This window comes from Columba livia, chromosome 1 (assembly GCF_036013475.1).
Source record: "Columba livia isolate bColLiv1 breed racing homer chromosome 1, bColLiv1.pat.W.v2, whole genome shotgun sequence".
NCBI classification, from domain to species: domain Eukaryota; kingdom Metazoa; phylum Chordata; class Aves; order Columbiformes; family Columbidae; genus Columba; species Columba livia.
Genome location: NC_088602.1, coordinates 139990081 through 140016736, shown reverse-complemented (window position 1 = coordinate 140016736; position 26656 = coordinate 139990081). Strand labels below are relative to the sequence as shown.

General features: G+C 38.2%; 1 protein-coding gene across 1 annotated transcript in view; it reads right to left on the bottom strand.

The window, feature by feature from the left end:
- LOC110364013 (uncharacterized) overlaps nucleotides 1–26656 on the bottom strand; it is a 272131-nt gene that overhangs the window by 239981 nt on the left and 5494 nt on the right. The window contains exon 2 of the mRNA XM_065033610.1: nucleotides 7491–7568. The gene's annotated coding sequence lies outside the window, so the exon portion shown is untranslated. The remainder of the gene's footprint in view (nucleotides 1–7490; nucleotides 7569–26656) is intronic.

Here is a 26656-nt window from a genome sequence, read left to right as displayed (position 1 = left end):
AATTTAGTGTCATCAGTGAACTTTCTTAGTATTCCATTAAGTCCTGCGTCCCAGTAATTTATAAAGACACTGAAGAGCGCTGGCCTTAAGATGGATCCCTGCGGAATCCTGCTAGTGACAGGTCACCAACCTGAAGTGACCCCATTTACTAGAACCCTTTGAGCCCGACACGTCAGCCAATTGCTCTCCCACTGCACTGTATGTTCATCACCTGTATGCTGGACATCTTGTCCAGGAGGATACTGTGAGAGACAGTATCAAAGGCTTTACTGAAATCCAAAAAGATCACATTGACAGGCTTCCCTTAGTCAGCAGAGTGGGTAACCTTGTCATAGAAATAGACTACATTTGTTAAGCAGGAACCGATTTTCCTACACCAAAAATCAAGTATTTGTTGCTTCATACTTTTTATTGGGTCTCAGGGGCCTGGGATTTCTGAAAACTCTTCTCTGTATTAAGTGATATCTTAGCATATTGACCAAAAACAAAGAAAAATGAAAAATAGATGAAAAAAATCTAATTTCATCTGTTTTCATCTATCAAAAATAGATTAAATTCTATTTCCAGCTCCCACTCCCTTCAAAAGACTGCACACGAACAGTAGTATTTTCTTCCAATACTTCTCTACATGCAGTTATTTTAAGTCAGCTACTGTTACTGCAGTTTATGACAGTAAGATGATACGCAGTAAAGAAATACCTGAGAAAAGCAGATATTCCATGGAAATTATAGAAAAGCAACTCCATGGACTGAACTATTAAAAAAATAAAAACACCACCTAAAAAATTCCACCTTAAAATACAAAGCAGAGAAACATTAAGTTACAGGAAAACTTACAATGATGTTAGATGAGCCTTAGAGTAGCTAACGATACAAATTACTTTTAAGAGTGATGAAATACCTTCCTTGCACCTAAAAGTCTTTTGACTTTTGTATAGGGTTCTTTCCTAATGTGCAATGAAGGCAACAAACAGATTCAGCGTAATTTAAAGACTAAAAATAGAAGCACACCAAAAACCATAACTGTGGCGAGTCTCATGTGAAGCCCACCAGAAAAAGCGCTCTGTGAAACTGGCACAATAAAATCTATGCCCTTGAGGTCAATCCAGTTCAATCAAGTTCATTAACGTAAACTTATTATTAGGTCAAGCCTTTACACAGGTTTACTTTCATGCTGTCCTCCCCTCCAAATCTGCTGAAGTCGGAGTGCATGTCTTCAATAAAGTTGTTATAAAAGGAGCTCTGAAACGGACATACATTTCTCAACCATGCGACTGCAAAACTACATGACAGATGACCAGGGTTTAAGATTGCACGTGACAACTTTTGCTATTCACTCAGAGGACAGAAAGAGGAAATAAATACATTAGTAAATTTGGATGGATGTGAACAGTACACAGCAACAGAGAGAAGGACTGGGATTCTATCAATATTGCAAATCAATGCTTTTCACAGCGCCATCTGGCAAACATCATTTAATGTAACATTAAGGGGAAGTATAAACATGATACACAGACATATGCACTTCCAGATTCTGTGGTTACTAAAATAATCTCTAATGAAGGCTTGGAAAACGCCTTCAGGGATACTGCCAGGTAAAATTCTGAGAGCGAGTCTGCAAGATCATGCTAACATGTCTAATAACCACTCAGAAACAAGAAGTGCTGCTGTGCCAGACTTTGATTAAGGACAAACTTTGAAACTGGGAACCTTTATTGTATATGCAAGCAGGCTGCAGCAAATTACATACATGCATCATAAGCACCAGAAGTGTTCTTTCACACATGGAAAAATATTGTCTGTTGAGGACAAAAGAAAGTATGGATCCAAAATCTGGGTGCCAGACATGCTGTAAAACTGCACAAAATTACGGAGAGAGGAAGGAAAAAACAAAACAAAACACATCCCCCCACACACAAAAAACCCCCCAGACCTGCACAGTGACCAGCTGCAACAAGCCAACAAATACCTCAATGAGAATCAAAGTTTTTCCCCAGCAACAGCAGGAAATACAGAGTCAATTCCAGGACCTACTACAGACAAAAGTGAAGGAGACTCCAAAAAATGTAAACAGGTCTATTATGGAAGTGACAGGAAAATTAACTTCACAAAAACCAGCATGTGTAATGGGATTGTTTCTCAGTATGCAGAGAACCAAACTAATAAGTGCAGTTTGGGGTTTTTTTTTTTAAGATGTTCCAACTCTCTCTTCCCCTTTCTCCCTCAGGTCCCAACAATCAGCACAGTTCTTTCCACAAGGAGCTCTCCAGAACATCAGGCAGCCCGGCACAACTAAATAACTGTCCCAGAAGTACATATGTAGCTATAAGATGTTTACCAATCAAAAGTGTCACTATCATTGTGGTGCTGCAGTTGAGGAAATTAAGTTTCTTTGGTGTTCTTTGCTGCAAGCCTCTATATTCAAACTTTGTGACAAGCCTTCATTTCTGTGAACTTAATCTAAAGATTCGGAACGATGTCATTAATCAACATCGTATCTACAGAAAAACAAACAAAAAAACCCAAAACAACAACAAAACAAACAAAAATCTTTCTTCTATCATAAAATAACTTATCCCACACATTTGCTTTCATTTTACATCAATTGCAAAGAATCAGATACCAGCATTTGCTTCTTTACTTGACTTTTTTAATGAATCTTAAAGACTGCTAAGAAATACCCACCCACGTATAAATGGATGGTCTAAACCCAAATTACAAAATCAATTACAGCAGCAATTTCTCATGACAATTTGCACAGATTTCCACTGTTACCCTGGATTTATCTTGTATCAGAAAACACCTGCAACATATGCACATCTGTTTTGTTAGCCCTCTTTGGCAGGAGAACTCTAGGTTTACAGACATAAGGGAAGGATCGTATTGGAGAAGGCCAGACAGACATGGCCAGAACACCATCACCAAGCAGAGGGCAACAACAAAGAAAACAGCAAATCGTGCCCTTCCTATTAAGCAGGAAAGTCAGTGGCAGCAAAACAGAGAAAGACCAAGGTAGAAAGGAGTCCAGCTAACCTCCTATTAGCTATAAAGATGTTCTTTTCCTATGTATGGTCTATGCATGTTTAGGAAGAATTGTTAACTCCCTGCAGCATGTTTGGGCACATAATCGCTTTGGGATTAAAATGATATTCCTGGCTTTCCTCTGCAGTAGTAAAATACAGCATTGCTATGCCTTTCAACTACTATTTACATAATATGACTCACTAAGTGCTATTTCAATACCATTCTTTCATACATGTAAAGGGGAGCGAAAGTAACTCCATTCCAAAATGAGTGACAGCTATTCAAATGGGGGAGGCCGTATACAGACAATTCAATGGCGCTGCGCTTGCCCACTTCAGACCTGAGTTTGACCAAACCAGAAGAGAACAAATAACCTCTTTGAAAATACCTTTATTAAAAATATTTAATTTATTAAAGTCAAAATAATAATCATTATTCTCCAATATTAAGTAAGCTTCCCACTTATAGTGTGTTTTTTAATTGAGGCTTAAAAATCATCATATAACAAATATACCACACATACCCCCCTGTATGTATGAAAATCCTCAACATCCAGTACATCTTTGACTCCATTTTTAGCCATGGAAAAGGCAAAGGTTCAACAAAGTTAAATGACATGATCATGGTTTAACCTCAAACCTGGGTCAAACGCAGGCATACTGAACTCCCCATTATAATTACTTTGTTTCAAAGCTGTTGCATTAAGAGAAAACCTACTTGCTACAAAAACTTAGATATGGTTCTCTCAAGTATTCCTCACAGATTGCGAGTTAACTGATAGAGGACACTAAGCTCACAACCATCTAACAAAACAGACCGCGGTCCTGTTACATTCAGGGAGGTATAACAATGCAGGCCTTATACATGTGGAGCTACAACAGGAAGAATTCAGTATCATCACTTAATTGCTGCTCTAGGGGCCCCCCAGGCTCAAAGTGATTGACAGCTCGAGCTCCCCCCAGCTCAGACACCCCATCCAGTGCAACTGAGAGATACTTTGTGGTTCCTAGAGCTCCAGTGACTTGGACAGACAATTTAAAAGTCCATCTGTGGGCTATACAGGAATCTCCTGTCATACAAGGCCCTAAGTTGGGATGACATCAGCTACAAGCACAGAACCTTCCCTGCTCTGCAGTATGAAGGACAGACCTACTAGTTATGAAAAAGGGAGAAAACTGGACAGTCTGAAGCAAATTTCATGTAATTTAATAACACAATAAACCCAAAGAATCTTCTTATTTTTCAGATGCACTTAAGGCAGTGAAAGTATTCACTGTTACACATGTAGCTTGACAAGAAGTAGATCAAATGTGCTTTAAAAAAATGCAGTTGTTCAATTAAAAAACAAAACAAGTGTCCAATGATATGCACAGAGTACAAGTATTTAGAGAACTTTGCTTTGAGTGTCCATGTATAAATTGCAGAGAGTATACCCATCAGTACAATCAGACATCAGTGAACAAACATTTTAACTTGCCTTCGTAAGAATACTTTCCACCATAGAAGTCCGGCTTAAGTTTTTGTGATACTGCTCTGATTTCAAAAAGCATAATGGGACACTTCACTGCCAGAAGAGAGAAGGCAATTTAGCAGCTTTCTCCTCTCCTCTTCAGCAGCGCTTCAGAGAGACTCATGTTCTCAGTCAGCTACACGTTCAGCAGGATCTGAAAACCATTACATTTTTTCCAATTTCCCTGCCTATCTGCCTCCATTTACTACCTTTATTGCTTCAGTCATGGTAAATTCAGGATGTAAATGCAATTGACGAACTCTTTTAATGAGTTTTAGTAAGTTCACTTCTTAAAAAGGAAAAAAAAAAGAAGAAAAAAGGAGGTGTTGGAGAGAAGAAGAGTAAATTTTGCTACTACAAGTCCTTTGGCTTCCATACAGATTCAGATATGGGTGAGGATAACAGTCTTATGCTTCATACCTGCTTTTATAACTTCTTTACTGCAGTAGTGACTACATGCATTTATTTTGCCTGTTATTTCTGTAATTTTCAAACAAAGTCTGTGTTTGCCTACAAGCACAAAGTCTGCCTTTACCTACAACTCTCTAAAATGAGGATTCTGCTAAAGGAAGTGAGTCTCTCTTTGTACTCCTGGAAGAAAAGAACTTTGCCTTCATTATATGAGTTGAGGTATTAAAGTTCTTTACCATTATATTGAAAAAAACCTAAGCTTCATTGTGCAATAGACTATTGAAAAGTACAGAGAATAATTACAGTCGGAGGTTGAGAGTAAACAGCATACTAGATATAGTTGCTGGGAATCTTCTAAGCACAAGGAACAAGTAATTAAAGAGTAAGGCAAAAAAAATAAAGGCACAGAGTGAACAATCATGCAATGGAAAGAGACAGAGGCACCTCATCACACATACAAGGCAAAGCATGCAGGAAAGGTATTCAGGAAATTACATCAGGTAAGCAGAGATCCTATGCCAGATTTTGATTTAGGATGATATATATATGCCTTGATGTTGCTTGCTGCCTGGTATACAAGATTTAGGTACTATTTTTAGGAAAACTGAGAAAATTCTAACCTGAATTTTTTATTTCAGAGCAACATTAAATGATCAACTGCTTCCGTTTCTGTCAGTCTATGACATGCCGTATCATTTAAATAAAGGCATTTTGAAAGGATGGATTTTCAACATCATTAAAATAACATACTGGGGGATGGGGAAAGACTGCACTTACATCGACATGATTGCAACTGAACAAAATGTGAAGCAAATAAACCATTTGGCTGCAACTACAGAAAGCAATTTAGCCACTGGAATTCCATGCTGATTTTCTGCTTTCTTGGACAAGAGTGGCATGAAAACCTGCTACTGACATATAAAACACAAAAGAGCATCTGTCAAAACACTACTCTCTGATCTTGAACTGGCAGGGTTGCAGAGAGCAACTCTGCTTTTAACTAAAGAATGAAACAAATCACTGGTTTCGTCAGTTCTTAATGGACTTCAATTTCAAAATTAGCAGCAAATGTTAATACTGCTAGCTTAGCAATGCCTGTGTATATAATGGAACGAAGAACATCAAATTGATGATCTAACTGGAGTGCAACTTCTTTGGGCCAGTATTAGCTTTTTTGAGTGGTCACATGAATACCTTTCCTCTCCATGGCTCAGCTGAAAATGAGGCACCTGCCATATGCAATTATATTACCAAGCACAGGACAGGACCAAAGGATGTAGGAGATAGTAAATGAGATGACATCAGTCATTTAGCTAGAGTGCAACACATCACACGACAAATATTAACATAAATAATATGACCATTATTGAGTACTTTGGTTGATTTTGCAAAAGTAAAAAGTAACATTTTAAAATTTAAAAAATGTTACAAACTATGCAGCCATTTCCAGCAGATTCTAACATTGTTGCTACATAAAATAAACCCAGTATTTTGGAGACTATGCGTGGTTTTGAACTTCAGCACAGTCCACAGTCTGAGAAAAAAACACACAAGCTGCAAATAAGTTAAGCCCCAAATACATATTATATGGACGGAGTTTTTTCTGTTTTCCTTGTATATGGCACAGAAGAAGCCATTTCATAATTATTTTGTAATTGTTTTCCCTAAGAAACCTTGCAAAGTAGTGAAACATGGACTTGAAAGATTCCAGGATATTGGTCGGAACTCTATTCTTCATAAATCACTTGTCTCAGAAACGTCAATTAGACACTTGCCAGTCAGAAAGGCATCCCATAAACAGAGTGATGATTTGATAAGAGATTGTAGATAGGTTTGTAGAGAAATGGAAGGCAAAATCCCCAAAGGATATGTCGAAAATTTTTGTTTTTCAATCCGAAATGACTGAAGATCCTGTCTCCTAAAAACAAAAGGTGGCAGTTCTTTTCTCTTGTTTCATCTAGGGTTTCTGGGGTTTGAATTTTGTTAACTATCAGTCTTGATTATGTTTATACACTGTTTGTGATGTTCGGTCACCCCAGATTCACAATATTCTGTATTCTCTGATTTTATGCTGAATTTCAATTATAAAGTAAAGCAATTTAACACACAAGTTAAGACTTCACAGTGAAGGCAAGCGTGAGGCTGATGTGGCCCCAGTGAAAATGAGTTTGACACCCCTGCTATAGAGGAATATATCTAATATATTATGTGTAATCTGTGTGTATGGTGATACATGTCTGTTTATATCAAGCAATATAAAAAGGATTAAGTAGGATTTGTGATAAGGATTTGTGAATAATTTGTTCCAGTTTAGCACTTTTTAGACGTTATGACATCATAGTTAATTCCAAACCTCTTGATGTAGTTAACCTTGATTTATAAGAGTATCATATTCCCACTTGGGTACAAGAGAAACAGAATACTAAATATCACAGCTGACACCCTTCCCAAAGGCACCATCAAAGATTTCATTGAAGATCTTAAGATGTAATAAGCCAAAATCCAAGCCATTAAAAAACCTTCACATACGAACATATTCACTTACCGTTTCAACAAAACGCTTCTAATATTAGAGCTACAGCTCTCCCATACAAATCGATTTCTTGTTTCACTTTGTCACCATCTGTGTAACATGAGATATGAGAATTGAATATTAGGAAGATCACCCATTATTAACAGATTGCATTAATTACGTTACAAATAATGTTAATAATTCTGCAAAATAAGGCGCTCTGGAGACTTCAGGATGGAATCAAACTTCCATTGTGTCAATTGCAGCCAACTTGTACAAATTGCTCTTGGAGTAGGAACCTAAACTTCAATTCCTTCAGAGTGACTGGTGTAATTTCCTGTAGCTATCGTACACTGTTGCCCCTTCTGTCACTGTATCCTGTATTTTCAAGTATTCCTCCACAGAAGCTTCTACCACTGACTGTAGCTTCTAAGTAAATAAATAAACTTTTCTTCCCTCATTTTCTGCCTCAGTAGAACAGCTATCAAGGCAAATGTGATGTCTAAGCACAATAAAAATTCCAGTGAACCACTGCACTATTGTTTCAGTATGCATGCAGCAGAAGGAAAACTGTATCAGACAAGTTTTAAATGAAATCTCAAATGCAAGACACTATAGGAAAAAATTGTTTTGGTTTGTTCAAAATCAGAATGTCCAGCATAGAAAGAAGATGAAACACAATATCTCTATTCATACCTAAAACACAGAAAAAATACGCTCACTACATAAGCTCTCTGTGTACCAACACTGTTTCAACACTACTACAGTCCTTTTACACCCAAGAGACAAAAATAGAAATAGCTGAGTATTCAGGTGTCCCAAATGTGAGGACTGGAATTCCAGCCACTTGCTCTGTTAGATCTAAGTGAAGCCTGGTGATCTTATGCAATACTTGTTCCTTGGATTGCATTAAACTTATACTTCCTGAAAGATTTAGATGATTTTAAGTACAGATTTTATCTTTTCAGATGAGAGTCTGAACCAGCAGTACAAATGAGCAGGGTGTCTGGCTGCTGCTGGGCTGGTTTGGTTAAGTAATACACCTCCTTAATTGAAAGCAGGGAGTTCTTCCTGGTGACACCAGTAATGAAATACAATCATTTTGTTGAAAGGTGTAGGACATAGCTGAAGCCATAAATCATGGGTCTTTCTGAACCCCAAACTCAAAAGCATGCTTTGCTTTCCCTCGGCTTGCCATCAAACATCCATCCTCAGCAGGGCCAAAGCACACAGTTCTTCCAACGGATACTTCCAAAATATCTTTTTCCACAGGATCTGCTACAGTGATTTAGGGCTGTCCCTGGATCCTGTATCATTTTCTCCTTTCCCTTTACTTCACTGATACTCTTTTTTCTTCTCTCCAGGCTCAACACCCCACAACAGCACTACAATTACATGACATCTCACTCTGTAAAACAGGATTTAATGACCTCACTGGACATGCGAGTGGGACAATGTAAAACCTTTTTTGGGGAGGACTGTATTTGCCTCTAGGAAGATGGCTGGTTAGGCCCATATAGGATGCACCTTTTCACATGCCAGATGTACCTTTTGTTCTTCAAGAGACAATCTACACTTCTTACAAGGAAAGCTCATTCAGTTTCAACTGTATCATCCATGAGGAGGCTACGATAACCTCCATTCCTAGTATGACTTTAACACTTTGGGTTAAAATATGGAATTTGAGAGAGAGATGAGAGAAATGAATAGCAGAGGTTAGAACAGAATTAATTCTGTAACTACAGTAGGGTCAGGGCAAACACTGTCAGTGAGCTGTCATCCAAAACACTTTTGTGTCGCTATTAATTGCTAGTTTTTCTAATATAAAGAATTACAAAATCAGACAGATGATGCATGGCAGCATATAAAATGTTAAGAATATTCTATGTTTTCAAGAAAGCAGAATTTGCCTTTTTTTTTCCTCAATATTACTCAAAAATACCTTTACAAAATCTGTAACTATCAGGTGCTGTTAACAAATTCCAGTAAAACTTGTCCCCTTAACAACACTGGTCATGGAACCAAGGCCATAAGCATATGATCTGGAATGGAACTTGGCACAAAGATATTTTAGCTAGGAGCGTTTTACCTTTGAAAGACACACTCAGAAAATTTAGCTTAACAATGTGTAGGCTACAGATCTATAAAACCAAAAAAAGCTACTTTAGCACATGAAATTAAGACATTCCATTTCTACCCGTGTTGGTGTCTGAGAAGGGCTGAGCTCACCCATTATAAGGATAGCAATGCAAGTTCTCTCTTTTATTCAGACACTTCCTTTTTCCCAAACTTGCATTAAAAGCTCACCTAACTGTATGGATAGTACTCTAACAATTTCAGTTTATCAGTGACGGAACATTTTTCTCTTCCCCCCCAGTACAACATTCCCCAAATCCTTCCAATAATCCCTGTGCTTCCTACCACCATGAATTATTTCTGTCTTGCCTACTGTCTGGGCAGGGACTGGCCTGTGTTGTAGCTGTAACATAGAATCATTGAATCATTTTGGTTGGAAAACAACTTTAGGTTCATCGAGGCAAATCGTTAACCTAACACTGCCAAGTCCACCTCTAAACCATGTCCCTCGGAACCTCATCTACGCATCTTTCAAACACCTCCAGGGATGGTGACTCCACCACTTCCCTTGGCAGCCTGTTCCAGTGCCTGACAACCCTTTCCAGGAAGAAATTCTTCCTGATATCCAATCTAAACCTCCCCTGGTGCAATTTGAGGCCACTGCCTCTTACCCTATCTCTTGTTATTCGGGAGGAGAGACCAACACGTACCTCGCTCTGACCTGCTGGCAATGCTGCAGAGGCAGAGCGGCTGACACAGCTGTAACCTGTTCTGAACAGGAGGCCAAAATCTGGGGGTTGCATTTCTGATGCTTCAGGGCTACGCAGGGCCTTTCAGGAGGTATATTGAACAGGCCTTGTGTGGAAGTGCAGCATAAAAATGGCCACCTCCCTGTCAAACCCGGTTAAAAGCATCAATCAGTTCAGAGATTGTCAACAGGGACATGAAAGACAGACATGGCACACTGGGGTAAAACTCATCTCTTAAAGAAATCAGGTTAAAATAGAAGTTTGGGGCTTGTTTCAAAGACTCTTTTTTTCTCTGAATTTACAAGACTAAGTTAGAAGTCCAATACAACAGCACTGCAATTGGTAGTCTGAAAGCCTGAGTTTTAAAATGAGAGAGAGAACTAACACAAAAATTTCTGTGGTGCATGGAAGATGGGACATGTTCAAACTCTGGTTTTATGCATTAATGAAAGCACTCAAGAATCATTGGCCAAAACAGTTCTAAAGATTAAAGACACATCTAAAGACAATAGAACTGCTAGAAAGAATATTACAGGTGAAAACGTTACACCAACTCTAATGTGGGAAATCATGCATTTTATGCAAAATCATAAAAATTAACATGCATGAATGAAATTTAGAACTACTAATTTTCTAAAGAAAACATCCTGAGTTACTAGTGCCATTTTGTTTCCTGTTGTGCGCCTTGGTTGATTTGCAATCCCAGATAGGGTCTGATCCAGTAAATGTTTCCAGATGTAAAGCTCATATTTAATACTCCACCTAGAAGTAAATCTTATTCCCACTAGTTACTGTTTGTATAACCCTTCTGAGTTCAGTCTTAAAAAAGAAAAAAAAAGTAAAAAACAAAGTGCATATCCATTAGAAAGTTATTAACTTCCTTATTCCCTGTCAGAGATAAAGGAACACGGGCCTCAGCCATCAATCAAAGTATTGCAGATCATCCATTTTAGCAAGATAAAATTCCCACTGACTTCTACGGAACTTGGGATCTCACCCAGGTTACTGACAGTCTGACTCAGGAAAAAACAAGGAGGGGAGTGTGGGGTAGTGACAATCTCCTAAACCTTTCCACTGCTCCACAGAAATGGCACACGCTCAATCTATGCCACCGTGCGTTACCTACCATCCTATAATACACACAGTAAGTAGCCCACAAGACTTTCAAAAGGGACAAAATAAAGCTTTTAGCCAGTTGTCCATGCAACAGAAAAAGGAGACCACTTAGGCTACTGACAGTATTCTTTCACTGGCCAACAAGTGGGGCTGGCCTTCAGTTGTGTACCATACAGTAGATTGCTTTCCATGCCATGTAGCAACCTTTTGGGCACTGATTCCGGTTGTTTTGTTTGTTTTGTATTTTTTTTTCCTATCACTTCTAAACCTTCCTTGAAACTCAGGCCAGAAACTCAGTGAGATAATAGACATGGCAGCTACATTCAGAAAACTATTGTAATCAGGTCTACGGTGCTGACAGGTCTTCTGTGTCTTTATACTCCAAGATAAGAAATCAAATGGAGCTTTTAAACACTGGCAAGAAGCATGATGGGATCTCTAAGACTTAACTCTCTGCAAAAACAATCATAACAACTTCTACTATTATCCAGAAATCTAAAGTCCCTCTAAGGTAATTTACCTTTCCCAGAGAAGCCCAAGTAAATGTACACACTAAAAACTGCCTATAAAAGGATGTTCATGGATCTCAGTGTGTTCTTTCCCCTATTTCCTTACAACAAAACAACTTATTTTTTTTGAGCTATAATATTTTGCCTCTTTTGAGTGAAAGAAATCAAGTCTTTTCTCATAAAAATAATGTTAAAGTTGCTTGATTAATGTAAACTTAAGAAATAAAGAAACAAAAAAGTAAAGCTAATAGCACATTCCAGACAGTTTATTAAATAAAATACAAAAGCACCTCTTGGGTGCTGGAAGCATTCGTGCTTCAGCCTTATGCCTTTACAGCGGCCCCGTCATGTGTTAATGATTACATATATTCATTCACTACCAAAAATAGTTTCCTCTAGAATTATGCACAAAGAACATTTGTCCACAGTGAATTTCAAGCTTGGCTAGTCTGCTCGGGTTACAGTTACTCCTCATTTTACAATGGCAAAAATCCAGAAGTCTACTTTGTGTTAGCAGTTTGTCTTTTATGTCAGAATATTTTATTCATTCATTCAAAAGTTAGGAAAGCAGCAGCACCTAAAAACTGAAATCTTCACCCATGGAACCAGTTATCACAACATACAGATTACTATACCAAAATCCTAGTTACTTTGTCTGGAAAGAGCATCTCTCTCTCTCATTTTGAGACTTCTCTCATTTTGGTCTCCTCAGGAAACCTCAAGTAGGATCTTCTTGACGACTTTCACATGCCTTAAGAAATTAGTGTATGCTATCAATACCAAACCATTTTCAAGCTTAGTAAGTAATGGCTACAAAACCAGCAGCAAAGGGAACGATGCAATGAAGTCATGTATTTTTAATATGTCTACTGTCTTACAAAATATGAGTGCCTGCAAGCGGGTGGAGGGAGAGAATGCAGCGGGGTTACTGCACACTTTTCCAAGTACAGACTTACATTACTAAAAGTGTAATATATTTTACACATTTTAAACGTTAGCTGCATAGAAGCCTCTCGAAGATTTCTCCTGTGTTCCTTTGAAGCCCTCTATTTCCTTCCCTGTCCCACATTCCCCCTCCTTCCTTTTTTTGGATGCAGAGAAAAATTGCTCCATTCCTGCTTGGAATCCAAAGGAGAAGAGGAAGTAACGTCTGAGCTCCATAGAGATTCATTTTTATTTGCTCACAGGACGTGGCGGATTCAAAAACTGGCTTCATTTTTCAGTATCCTTAAAGGACCTAACTTTTTCTTTTTTTTCTTTTTCTTTTTGGCAGGGAGCATGGTTGGAACTTCAAGTTCAGCCAAAATAGACAATAAAACAGTAAGAAGGCATAATGCCAAAAATGCAAAGGCATCAGCATCCAGAGCATAATTCCACCCTTTTTTTCTGTCCCTCCCCCCGCCATGATTTACACAGGAAAACGTAAAAACCAGAAAACTCTCTTTGTCCTAGAGTGAACTTCTCATATTTTAAAACAGCCTACGAACATCTCAGACCCACTGGAGGCGAGCTAAAGAATGATACTGCTTATTTAAGCTGACAGTTTTAGGTTTTTTTAATCCATATGTTTTATTGTTATGTTCTTTTGAATATCATACTTTGTTCTGCTTCTTGGGAGAAAACATTTGTATGAAGTAACAACATGTGGAATCTCTCACACAACACAATATGAAATTTGGTACAAGAGTAGCCTTTTTTTCCTCCTCCCTCATGATACACAGTTTTAAACATTATTCTCACTGGCAGTAAGCCTGTACTAGTCTCTAAGCCAAAAAAGTCCCAATTAATTTAAAAGTCCCATTTTGTTGCAGCAAAACTAATTTTAAAACTCATTTTTAAGAGGGTCTAACCTGCAAATAATGCTATGAAAATTACGTGCAGTGACCAAAAAAATAAGTAAAGCTTCTCTGTGAGGATACGTGCAAATGTTTCCTCAGATTTGCAACAGGAAGCCAGGCAGGATGGGTCTGGGCGAAGGTCTGGAAGCTGTATAGCAAAAGTGGAGGGAAAGACAAAAATAGATTTTAAAGAGGATATTGTCTTCTTTACTGCATTAATCCTCGTTTGGAATTAGAAGCCAGTTATTCAGTGTTTCCTTTCCATCATATAAAATTGAACCTATATAATTTGCAGAAAATGTTCAGAAAGCCACACAATGCCTTCTATTTATTAACAAGAGTCAAAGAACTACCTCTGCAGAAGCATGTGTCCAACTCAGAAACCAAAAACAGGCAAAAGAGAGGCTATCTCCCTTATGTAAGAAGTGCAAAATGCACCTGAAAAATACTAACTAACCTTTGCTGTGAAGAAAGAAAATAAAGAATAACTATGACACTTGCATTAAAAACAATTGCTAACTGAAGAAAAAAAGTAGACTTTTTGGGAGGTCGCAAAATATTTTTTGCAAAGCATTTGTGAGGCCAAACACTAGAATTCTGTGTAACTGTAAGGAGAAACACAGAAAAGACCAACAAATCACTGAGGGTTTCAACGCCTGGTTTTCAGAGGAACAGCATCATGAACTTGCTTTGAAACAGGTGAAGCAAAATGGCACACTAGTCTGAGCTGGCAAAAATACAGGATTAGGAAGAGCCTAGTAGAAATATCAATGCTGGGGTAAAAAGGGAAAAATACACTCTGAGAAAAGTCTCCTGACATTGACGTTTCAGCTTGCCAGGTTCAGAAAAGAAAATGTAACAGGTACAGTAAATTTAAAACTAAACCAGATGGCATCTGCCCAGCCCTGTGCCGATCATGCAAATAAAGCAAAACAAAATCCAATCAAGGCAAAAACAACAAAACAACCTTCACACAACATGCAGACAATCAGGAAAGCAGATCCTGAATGGAGGAAACAATTGGCTGATACAGATTATTTAACAAATCCATGTAATACTAAAAAGATGTCTAGTTGGACGCTCAATATGCGAGTATTTGCACAAGAGATACACCTTACTGGTGTCATGTCAAAAACCACAATAAGTTACATGAAAAAAGAAAAAATATCATAGTAGAGGCCAGCTGGTAAAAAGATACCCACTAGGATGCATATATTTCCCACAGAAAAATCAGGCTTTTGATTATGGTTGAGCTGGACACAAAGCTTTCTTCATCTGAATCATGCTAGCATCTCGGGAAAACTCAATTTCAAGTCTGTCACATATCCATTCTCCAAAGGAAGTCCTGCTTCCCTTGTAACTTCCCTTAAATGAACTGTAGCCAAGTTCTAGTGGTGTGCTATGAAAAGGCACCAAGCAGCACAACTACTGACTTTGCTGTGGACACTGGAGTTCTGAGATGCTGTTGTACATGTATCAAGAGAGTTCTCTGCAAGCAAACGCACAAGGGCTCTGCCCGCTCTGCAAGTAAAGCCTGAACACAGCTCAGGTTCAGTGCTGGACTGACAAAGGTGTACCCATGTTGAGGGAAGTCTCGCTATGGTTTTGCATTCAGTTGTCTCCAACCACAAGGCTAAACCCATATACAAAAGAGTGTATATAGGACCATTCAAACTTTTCAAGCTCTTTTTTTGTTAAGTTCTCAGCTTACATCCCAAATGTTACTGAAAACTGAACTCCGGTTTACTTCATGGCTAAATACATTACTCCTCAGCTCTAACCTGGAAATAATACACAATAACTAACAATTACCAGTAAAACAGAAATACCTTGAATCTTCAGGATACTATAAACCCTGTGCAGTAGTAACACTGTGGTATATACACTACAGGATGTTTCAAAAAGCTGGACCCAATTTCCTAATAATACTGCTTTGAAATCGGGTCCATCTTTTTGAAACACCCTGTATTTTAGAGTGGGAGGCTATTACTGCAAGATGCTCTGATAAGAAATGTCTGTATCCTTAGGGTCTGTAAATGCAAAGGACAATCACACCCAAAGAACCTGGAGACAGGTGCTCAAAGTGAGACCTCTATCTCTAGTTTGGGTTTGGTGTTTTGGGGGGGAAGTGTTTGGTTTTGTTTTCAGGGGTTTTTTCTTTCTTTTGCTGACTTAATGCACATACAAAGTACAGCTGGAAAGAGACAATATGAGAATAAATACACCACTTCTGCAGTAATATAAGGTGAAAAGGCTCATCTAAGTTCTAGGAGCACCAAAGCAGAAAGAGAGCTGATTCTAGAGCTGCTAAATTTTCACTCTTAACAGGACTCATTCAGCATTAGCAGAAACTCTCCATGGGCTCATTTACTAGTACCACATTCTCTGTTAAGGACCTAAGAGGAAAAAAAGCCCATCTCTGCATACTCTTTATCAACCTCATGAATACACTGTTCAGATGGCAGCAGAATGGTTAAGTGGCCTAGTGGGCCTACAACCAAGAAATCAAGCTAAGACCGGAGGAATGGGAACCAAGCCAATTGTCTAGACAGCAGGCAAAAAAAAAATCAACACCCACACTGGCTAAATTTAATCAGCTGCCCCCTTTATTTTGTAAAGTGAATGGGTAGACTATAGCCAGGGTGACACAGAATTTGTGATTGAAACGGCTTGATTAATTGTAATTTAAAAAGAGATGAACTTCATCCCAGTTCCATATCCATCATTCTTGTACTTGCGCATCAAACCAAGAGCCATCTTCAAAATAAACAGCAGCTGTCGAAAGCCTCCAGCTTCAGCAGCGGCTCTGCGCTCTCCCTATCTTTACAGATTATTTTGCCAAACCCCTCACTCAGCCCTAAAAAAGAAGCCCTTTCTCAGGCTACCATAAGTTCTCTGCTCTCCACAGAAGGTCTTTTTAAGATTCAGACTGGCAGCTTCTTTCTTGAGAAGGGGGCAAAGTTGGCAAAGGACAAATAACATGATTTATAACATCTAGGGACTACAATCGGTTGCACAGATGGCAGTGCAGAACAGCTGGCAGGATAGTGAAGAATAGTTCTTAGAGAGCTCCTATTTAAACTCAGTAACTAGATCCAAATTTTGATCCAAAGGCCTTAGAGGAAACACTATGAATTTCTAAAATACCTTTTTTTGGGAGGGGGGAAAAAAAATAATCTGCCTTCGGTGGTACAGATGTCTAAAACTCTCAACACCCAGTTTAACCCTTCTCTAAAATTTAAGGTGGAATTTGTGATTTCAGACCTCATGCAATACATTGCCCCGTGGGAAGGAAAATAGACAAAACCCAGGATATTAGTAACAGTTACAGCTGAAGCAGAAAACTATCAATCCCAAAACGGACTGTTAATGTAATTTTTTAAGTTGCCTGTCCCACCACCTTTTTTTTGTCTTAAAGTATTGAAATTTGAGAAAAATCCAGATGGCTCAGTAAGACTATTTCCAATTGTTTATTTTTCATCTGTAAGGCAACCACTGAAAATCCCGGTGGATATTTTAACGAACGTTTAAATATTGACCAATTCGGTTGTTTCAAACTTCGGGCCTTTATATTTTTACTGCTACAAGCAGCACCAAAGTATGTCTCTTAAGTAACTGTATACAGAACTGACAAAGTTTTGCTCCAATCTATCAAAAAAATATACCCAAGTGAAACACTTAATGCTGGAGTTGTCAACCCTTTAAAGGTAACAGCACCCTTCATAAAACTTTTTTAAAGAGAATTGCCTTTCATTAGCTTCTCATGTTGAACTAAAATAGTGTATTATCATACCTTTTTAAAAAGAGAGAATGGTATCGACAACAAACTCCTTAGCCAATGTGAGGATACAGAATAAAAGGTTAAGGGCACTAGAGTGTAGTTGGTTTTTTTAATTTAGAAAAATATCACTAAAATTTATTTATAATTAACATGCCCATGCAAAAAATGTACTCACACGTATGTGCTGGGAAACGTTTTCTGAGAAACTCTTGTGAGTTTTAGCAAGTTTATTTATTCAAACAGCTATAGCTAAGTTACTGTTAAAGAATACACACTGAAAACAAATTCAAAGTTCATAATCACAAGCATTGACACTAAAAATCCTATCTCCTGCACTTAGAAAGCACACATGTATCATGAAATTCACACTGCAATTCAAATAATCTCTATTTCACATAGTATCAGAAAACGTGATGGACCAAGAGCTATTTATAGGTTTTTCATCAGGTGTCTGAAAAAACACAAATACACTTAAGAAAATTGCATCTGGTTCACAGATAATCTTGATCAAAGAGGTTATATATAAGTGAACTGCTATGATCACAGCAGGTTCCCATAATCACCTCACAGTATAAAATACTGAAAAATAAACACTTTTCTGCTCACCAAAGGAAAGCATGCATATAATTTATTAACTCAGTACATTACCTCTTAAAAATGCCTGCTAACACATAACTACAATATGCCAATAACAACAAATAATAATATATATGTTATTTGTATATCCACACAAACCTCCGGTTTAATTTTTTTAACAGGTGAAAACATTAAGAGAAAAAAACCAGCAAGTAAACATACATGGAATCAATAGACTACTACTAAGTTAACCTATAAAACACAATACTGCAGATTATTTTCAGTCAATTTTCAGGCTATTACCTTCTGCATCAGGGTTGCATGGGCTTCCATGCACCTGCTTACTACAAGCCATGCAAGCCAGCACGAATGAGAACTGCACTACAGCAAGAGAGGCTTAAGAAAAAAAAAATAATAGAAAGAATTGCATGTTTTCACTAGGAAAGACCCCGTTCCTCAGGGTTCTGCACAGCTTTTGGGACTGCTTCACCTCTCAGTCCGGAATGGCTACCACAGGGGATAAAACAAACTTCACCACACAGCATAGGTTGTCAATGTTTTATTTCATTCCATATTCAAAGCACACAGCACCTAAAATACAGTATTTGCACAGAGTGGATTTCACCCTTTGTTTATTAACTTGGATGTATGGACCAGGAGGCACACATTGTGAACAGGAAAAAACACTGAAAGACAAAATGAAGAGGCAAAGCAAAAGTCCTACACTCTTGAGAGAGCAAACACCCACACTAGCAACTTTCTAATAACTATAAATTCATGCCAATGGAACGGATGTAAAAAAGGTAATGAAGATAATATAAATAAACACAAATGACCTAGTATGGCAAACTGATATGTATTTGATTCCAGGGATGAATAGACTTGGACTGGCAAAAGGCCAGCTGCAGAGAGAACACAAACCTCCTAAGATTTGTGCTGGATTTAATTTCACACCCTGAACTTTAAGTGGATTTGTAATTAGGTAAATCATGTTCATCCATTCCTATTTATAGCAGGGAAGACAGACAGGGTAGCTCTCGTTGGGGCCTGCCCAACGTGACACAAACCATCCTTTGGCTTTCCAACCTGGAGCCTGGTGAAGCAGCACATGTGTACCCGGCTGGAGAAGCAACACAAAGGAGCGACTCTCAGCTGGCAGTGCCCCTCCTGGAAGGCTGCAAAGTGTCCAGGCCTGCTGGCTGCCTCAAAAGCTTGCTTTTGTCTGTGTTTTTCGTTGTTGTTGTTAAGTTTACAAGAAAATGTTTCCATTTAACGAGGCAAAGAACGGGGAGAGAGAGGGGAACCTCCTGTAGAATTTCAATGCGGGCCAGATCGGCTCCAGCCCAACGCCGCGCACGTTGCAGCAAGAGTGGGAACTGGAACTGCTCTGGTCTAAGAACACAGGGGAGACAAAGTTGCAGAGATCAGTAACAATGCCTACTATGCAAACAGATGTAACTGGCAAAGGGAAGCAACATTCCGGGTATGCAACCACTTCTATTTCAGACAGGAAGAAAAGCTGGTGTCTCTGAAATCTCGCTCGCTTTTTCCAGTCCTGTTAGCAGGTCTACTGCAAGGTATTGTTCCTCTCAAACTTTTTTAAACAAAAAGGGTTTTTTTTAATTATATGTAAAATTTCCTTTACATTTGGAAGCCTTAAGCAGCCTTCAAAATTGGATGGTAAGCACACCGTCAGCTCTGGCTCTGACACTTGCGCCATAATTTGTCGCACCATCTATCACTGAGATGTCTCACCCTTTACCCAAAAAAAGGGCATAACGCATTCTCTTCGGACAGATTTAACTGAGAAAAGCAGACAGAGAGAAGGTATTGCTGCAGCTGGAACCGGCTACAGCCTGATGTCCCATGTCATCCATGCCAGGACTGTCTCTGGAACACGGCATCCCTCTCTGGAACAGTGAGTGTTCGGTACAAGTCGTGCAATAGCACGCAGGGGTTACTGCCTTCAGCAGAGAACACGGCAACTGTTAATGGCAAAGAGGAGCATGAGACTCATTCCTCAGCTTTTTCTTCTTTCCAGCGAGTTCAATCAGAGCAAATTCTCTGGCAAAAAAAGTTACCAAAAAGATCCAAGAAATCAAACACAGATCTGGTAATCTGCCGAGAGGGGAAGAGTAGAGGGGAAGAGAACTGGCAGGCTCTATTATTAAACACATTGTGTTATCCAACAGATCCAAGGTTAACATACAGAGATTGGATTCTGCACAGGAAATCTATTATACTGACTGCTCTCCAGTTATGTATATTGATGATTTCAGAAAGATCAAAATGCCTAGCTCTAGATGCCTCGGGAATAATCATGAATAAATTTCTATTTTCTTATGTTTGAGATAAACTTAGTCAAAATTTTTCCATGGAAGCTGCACCTCAGCAGTGAAACAGGTTTTCGATATTTTTTTCTTTTCTCTTTTCTTTTCTTTTCGTGAAAAGTATCTGCTTTTGGATGCTTTCCTGAGATGTAATCCAGCTAGGAAACCAAGACCCTAGAGCAAGTAAACTTATAATCAAAACCTGAAGTTTTCAGTTTTTCATGTTAAAGTTTTAGTTCTCTTCAGTGGGAGAGCTTTCCTAGTGAGACATCTTTTGGGGGCATTTCCATGCAGGGATTCTCTTCAGAATTCCAGGATACTGGTACATTTTAGCACTTAGATTTGGATTTTACAGATGTAAACCATCCCTTTTTCCAGTTTTCGTCTTCCATTAAGCAGAATTTGCAGAAAAATACTGATCACATGAGATCAGGGTCTATTCTGACCTTGTTCAGAGCTAAGTACTATCAGAACTTGTGAACTTGCAGCATCAGTCATTGGCCTTCCTGCTCAGAAGGAGCTCAGTGACAGCTCGGAACGCTGTGGTTTCCAAATACGGGACCACTCAATTATCCCCTCACAATCAGCTTCACTTCACTGCACTTCTGTGAACCAGTGAAAACCTGCAGAAAAAGAGCTTTAATTGATACATTCATTTAATATTTTTAACCGTAAACACAGCTGAACAGCGCAATTGCTTGCAAGGAAGCCCTTAGACATTTTACCACTAGATGTTTCAAGAAAAATGGTGACAAACTCACTACTGAAGCCGATCCTGCCCTGGGTGACACTTAAATGACACTTCATGCGATCCCTCAGCCATGCTTTCCATAATTCTACAACAACTTGCTCCAGCTGACTGTAATGGAAATTGGACAAGGATTTCAGATCCTAATGTTTGGAATAAGTATATCAGAGCCTCATTAATGTTTAATTCCCTGCCAATTAAAAACAGATTATATTTAAAATAAAAAATACATATTAATACTGATTATTCTCTCCACTTTTAAAATCAAGGAAATCTTACATTAAGGTCTTTTAACCTGCAAAGCATTTGTGTAATTTCAAAAACCTACTTTTCGCTATTTCAGCAGGAAACAAGTGCTCCTAGACAGAAACCACAGTACCAATCTGCAACCAGAGCTACGTGTTTATGGAAAAAGCGATAAAGCCCTGAAAAGAATTGGCTGATAACTGAAGTGCTGCCACAAAGTGCTTTGTAGGAAAATGAATAAAATAACTTAGAACCAAGCAAGTTGCTTTAGCTTGGGAAAAAAAAAAAAAAATAAATAAAAAATCAGTGCCTAGAAAATGTGCATCTAATAAATAAATTTTCTTTTAAACCTTTTGCACAAATACAGCAAGATTCAATGCTAAATAAGAAGCAGGCCATATTAAATTTAACAACTGACTTTTAAAGTAATGATTTTCTATTTTTCTTCATTTTAATGAAAAAGCAGACCTTATATGCTAGACATTCTGGATTTAATCAATTTCAGAGATATTTAGATTAATTTTCTCACTTGGAGAATACTTTCAAGACACTGATCAACAGATTTCCAAGATTAAGTTAAGGACTACATTCATCATAAGCCCTTTGTATCTGTTACACACAATCTCTTCTTATATGAAAAATAAATACATGGAATATAAATCCTTTTCTGTCTCCCCTCCCCAAAGTTACAAATCAGTAAGTCTTTTCACAGTAACAACTGCAAAACAGCAACTGAAATTGTGAAACATGCCTACTATGAAATTTAGGTCAGAGCATTCATTCTGCAAGTTAGCTACAGCAATGTGCACTTTAGAGATGTTTCTTACACTTAGTCAACAGTTTTGTGCTATTTTATACAGTTGCAATGTCTTGATTGGATTTTTAAGATGGTAACCTTGTACTACGAGACAGCACTAACTAATTTCAAAAGGACTTCTTATATGATCAGATTTATTTGGCTGTGGTACAGAAGTTAGTACTTGTCAGAACTCTAGGTGCTATCTACTCAGTTTAACACACATTATATATAATTAAAAATGGATAACCACACTGGGTCCACAGCAATAACATTTTTAAAACTGCCTTTTACGTTCCGTAAAGCCGATCTGTGGGTTCGCAAACTTGCAGCTGACTCCTAAAGGGGATTCACAAGTAACTCACTCCGTTTTGTGACATGAGAAATTGGCGGCTCTCAAAGTAGTTTCAAGCATGGTCTCACAATTCAAAGAGTTCTAGAATAACTAGTTCCAGATAATTATATTCCACACCATCTAAATCATCCATATAATCACAGAATCATAGAATCATTTTGGCTGGAAAATAAATTTAAGATAACGGAGTCCAACTGCCAATTCCAGCTCTAAACTATGTCCCTAAGAATCTCATCTACAGCTTCTTTACCCAGCAATACCAGTAGTTTGCCTGTTACCTCGGGACCTTCATCCCACTCATGTAGTTACCTCCTTGTCTTAAATACATTGCTTCTTCCTGCATACAAAAACACCCTCCTCCCTCAAATTCTACACCACACAAGGCTTCTAGTGTTCTCCGTCTCTTCCACTCCTTGATGCTTTTCTTTACTGTTCTGTTTTCCTTATTGTGCTGACACACACTTAAAATTTGGATAAACCACAAGGAGAAAATGGTTAGGGGTATAAATAAAAGCAATAATACAAAAAGGCATCAGAGTGCAATATCAATAAGCACTACAGAGATAGTCGCAATGTCAATAAGCACTACAGAGAAAGAAGAAAGAGAATTAGGGTTTGCCCAAACTGAAAATAGAAACAGATTGCCAAAAAAGTCATAGTAAATCCACAACTGAAGTGGGAATAGAAATTATACCTTAGAACATACAAGCCAAGGCTCTGCTACCCCACAGCATCTCTCTGGGACAGCACAAGCCATTACTGCAGGCACAGAAAAACTACAGAATTCAGTTCTCCAGTTGTATCTCACAGCCCGGTTGCCTCACTCTCAGCTCCCCCTCAGCACCAATCCATACAACTCCTACCATCCTTAACTGCTCCGGTCTTCTTTTGCTCCTGCACACCAGTGGTTTCACTTTTCATGGGCTTTATTTAGCCATGGGATTTATGTATTTCTTCCTAATAGAGGAAAATTAATTAAGCATCATCTTAACTATATACCTACTGATAGAGATGAACGCCATCTGCATTACTGGAGGATTCCTTAATACATCACTTGCAGGTCACACAACATAAATGCAACTAGAACTGTGCAGAAATTGGAGAATTTGAAGACTAAGTAGCAACTGTTATGAAGCAGCTTAATGTCATATTTCATAATCTCATAAAACTATCAAACGATCTAGCAAAAAAGAAACAAAAAACCCAAAATTTCTCATATTAAAAAAAAAGAAATTCATTTTTTTGTCTTCTCAACCTCCAGCATTTTATGAAATGCACTGATCCTAGGCAACAAGAAAATAAATTTAAATTTGAACAATGCATAGGTCAAATGAGAGAGCAACACATCCAGTTTTATAATAGATGATGCCATTCAAATTGGAAAAACATCTATATTGTTATCCCTTCATTTATTTTAATAGAAGTACAATACATTGCAAACATCACGCCTGCAGAAGCAAAAAATTAGGACTAACATACAACGATTTTCTAGGGAAAGAGGTGGACATGGGGGGGTGACCAATAAACATAGCTCAAAAGGCAAAGCCATTAAATCCAGCTTACAAGAATCATGTGTCTGGAATTAAAGGGAAAGTATAGGATTTCAGCATGTTTTTAGCTAAAGAGAAAAAAAAACCCTGTCAACTCTCCCTTTCCTAAATACTGAAAAATGTATCATAGAAGACATTTACAAAATATATAGCCCACTGTTAGAACTGCATTCTATATGGCTCGTGATGAAAACATGTGCCATATTTATTAGGTGCCAGTCAAAGTACCTCACATTTTGCTGCTTTTGTATTTCAAACTTCATTATCATATAGAAGTGCACAAACAAGTTTGCCCAGAGATGACATACTGCACAGCTGTAGGATAAGTTTGGAGGCAGCATTTCATGCCCAGGATGTGCTCCTGAAAGAGGTTCTGTCACCCCCCAGGAATTTTTGCATATCTATTTCATTCATTATTCTATGGACTTGTGGGTAGAGACCAGTTAAAGGAAACACAGTTCTAACTTTCTTTACATACCAGCAAAATAAATAATAGTGCTATCTGCTATTTCAGCATCTTAAAGTTAACACTTCTGAAAGGTTACAGGATGACAGCAAAAGTATAGAAGCTGTATTTCTGTATTCACAACATATACCTAAGGAGTCAACACACCCTCAGCTTCTCTGAATCATTTCAACACTTCAACACTTTCGTTGTTGGAAAGCAAAACCAGAGCCTTTGAATGAAACATAGATGTATCCACTCTATCTCTGTGTGCTCCTTCCCACTATCACTAGTAGGGTAGAGATAACTCAGTTTCTCTCCGAGTTATCGAAGCAGAGGGCAGCCTTCACTCTCGACACATTATTCAGACACAGTGTTTTTATAACCTCCCTTAGCTGTCACGCTTATTGAAAGTGAAAAATGTTATATAAATAAGACAAGTGAGTGCTGGATTACAGCAGAACTTTGTCAGTATATATTGTTAGGTAGTCGGTCATCAGTAGGCATGACATTCCTACTGAAAGAATTTTTTTAGTTTATTTTAAGGGTACACAGAGAAAACCGGAGTCAAAACACTGAAATGATCAACACTGAACTCCACTGGGAAGGATGGGGCAACGACCAGTTAACCGAGCTGCCATCTACAATGAAAGAAACTATTTTAAGCTCATCAGGGTGACAATTCTGAAAAGTTTAAAAGAACTTTTCATAACTTAATCCTAGAATGTAAGAACAAGTTTTCCTAGTGTATTGTGTGGAAACCAAGCAGTATTGGTTGCTTGTTTCTACACATACAGTGGCTTTGCTAATAAAGTGGCACCATTTCCACATGCAGGCTTCAAATAACCAACATGTGCAGCCAAAGCACGCTTGTTGAACCAGCTCATGAAAAAGATCAGTGCATTTCTATCCATATTTAAAATAAACTTCAAGGATAATTTTGTTCTTGCACAAGCAAAGCGGCGATAAATTAACATCTCCTGGTCTCAGAAAAAAATGACGTGATTCAGGCTTTAGAATATGCAGTAAAATACCATTAACTGTCAAAGTATTTTAAAATAAAGACATTGTCTGAGCCTTGATAATGGTTAAGACAGCCAACTCTATCTATAGGTATTTGTTTTTTAAAAAGTCTTACTAAAACCACTTAAGCTGGTCAAGACAATTTTGACCCAGCCAGGCTGGAGTGGCTGCACCTGGAGCTGTGCTAGCAGAACTGAAGGGTGGACAGCCTTTGGCAAAGTTACAATAAAAACAAAACAAAATGGAACAAAACGGGGCAACTAACTGGCAGCGAGGTAAATTTGTCAACCCTGAACTCCAAACAGCTACAGCCAAGTGAATCCTTGACCACACCTTACATCACTTAGATAAACTCTACTGGGAGAGCCTGCCTTTTTCTCCAGTACTGAAAATGTTTTAGTGGGAACCCCTTAGATGGTAAAAGAAGGTTAGTAGAATGAAGCTTCCCCCTTCACATTTGTCCCACTTCAGAAACTGCCATTTGGCTACATTCTGAAGGAAAGACAGTGACAAATCCCAGCAGAAAAAGCAACACCGGCCTGTCTGATTTTTCCTCCTTCATTAGAAAATGCTCAGTTCCATTCTTAAAACAGATATACACATTTTCTTTAGGAACTACACAAAAGGAAGAAAATGAGTAATAAAAAGACTAGCAAACAAGCAGCTAGGTCTTTAATGCATATTCCATTGTCTTCGTCTACTCAAAACCTGTGTTTTTATCATAGGCAGGATGATTAAGAACTGTCCGCAAATACAGGTGGCATTGAGAGCAGTTAGACTGCTAGTTTACAGTGGCCACGAACACACTGTAGCTTGGCAAATTCTCATTATTAACAAGCCAACCAACATTCAGTACTGGATTTTTTTTTTCTCCTAAGCTTCTGCATACTACATTAATATAGCTGCAAATTACATTAAGGAATAAAAGGAGAATCAGCCATGACAACAAGCTTAGTTGTTTGCATTTTGAAGTTTAATTTAAAAGTTAGAACTTCTAGCATTCCCTCATCACTGTACTCTAAATTATCTCAGATGAAAATTTTAAGGTTTATTTTACTGGA